Source organism: Cydia fagiglandana, chromosome 1 (genome assembly GCF_963556715.1).
Source record: "Cydia fagiglandana chromosome 1, ilCydFagi1.1, whole genome shotgun sequence".
Classification (NCBI taxonomy): Eukaryota; Metazoa; Arthropoda; class Insecta; order Lepidoptera; family Tortricidae; genus Cydia; species Cydia fagiglandana.
This window is the reverse complement of record NC_085932.1, coordinates 30,073,033-30,074,491: the sequence shown is the minus strand read 5'-3', so window position 1 is coordinate 30,074,491 and position 1,459 is coordinate 30,073,033.

Here is a 1,459-nt window from a genome sequence, read left to right as displayed (position 1 = left end):
GATCGATGATCCACACTGATTGTCTTCAAAGATGTAAGAGTTACGATCTGTACTCGAATGGTCTGTAAACGTCTAAAATAACATAGGTCTATGGTAGTAAAGTAGGCAATAACTACATAGGCAATTATTCATAAACTGAATTTTATACCTACCGAGAAACATTATAATATAATATTAGGCACTATAAACATATTTAATTTAAAAGTGCATATCCTGCCTATTTTGCAGGTTATGTAACATAATTTCTAAAATCAAATTTCCTAAGTACGAAATTCCTAAAGACAGAACATCGAAAATCAAAATGTCTAATGTACGAAATTCCTAAAGAAGCATGTCCTAATACACTTTTAATCGAAGGATCTTATTTTCGAAAATCAATATTCCTTCGTACGAAATGCCTAATGACAATACTTCTAAAGTCAATATGTCTAGTGCTCAAAATGGCTACGTTCAAGAAACCTAATGACAATACTTTGAAACTCAATATTTCCCAGAACGTTTCCTTCTTATCCTGATTCGACGGAGCCCCGCTACGCGGGGCTTCTATTTCTGGGCGATTTGCCCTTCGGGCATCTGAAGCAACCTACCTATTGATTTATTTTAGTGTAACGTCCGTGAAAACATTACACTTTGGGTAAAAAAGCGTAGGTAGATTAGGTTCGTTAGGTAGCTTCAGATGCCCGAAGGGCAAACCGCGAAGCGGGGCTCAGTCTAGTTAAGTTCTGAAGGAAATGTTTTTTGAAAAGAAGGTTTCGTACGTTAGACTCTTTAAGCTACGAGTAAGGTCAGCTAAACATAGGACAAATGTTGTTAGAAATTTGTAATTTATACTTACATTTTAAAATTAGGTCAACTGGACGTAGGAAAAAAGGTCGTTAGTATTTTCGTGCACTAGCATTACTGTACTTTAGACATTTAAAAAATAGGTTTATTAACCGTAGGACATACATCTTTAGGAATTTCGTACATTAGACATTTTGATTTTAGATGTTCTGTCTTTAGGTATTTCGTACTTAGGATATTTGATTTTAGAAATTATGCTATATAACCATTTTCCATGCCTCTATAAAAATTATGCACTTAGTATCTCAATTTGCTTGTTTTAATTAAATCGCATTGAAAAATGGGTTTACATACGTATAGGTATATAGATAAGTTAGGCTTCTGATTACTTCTTTCCTGATTGCCAGGTGTTTACCTCAAAAGAAAGGTATGCAATGCACCATCAGTGCCTTAACCTCCTGTCTGTGTGGTGTGTGTATAAGGAATTAAGGATCCTGTCTGAATTTATTACCTTTGAATATTTTTTTAAATCATATTTACTCTTTTTTTAAATCGTTTTTAACCTTTTTTTTAAAAGGATGGGGTTTCGCCGCGCAGTGAAGATGTCACCCCAGTCTGAATTTTTAGTAATCTTTTTACATTTTTTTTGAGAAGGAAATTTCTGGTCTACCGAGCA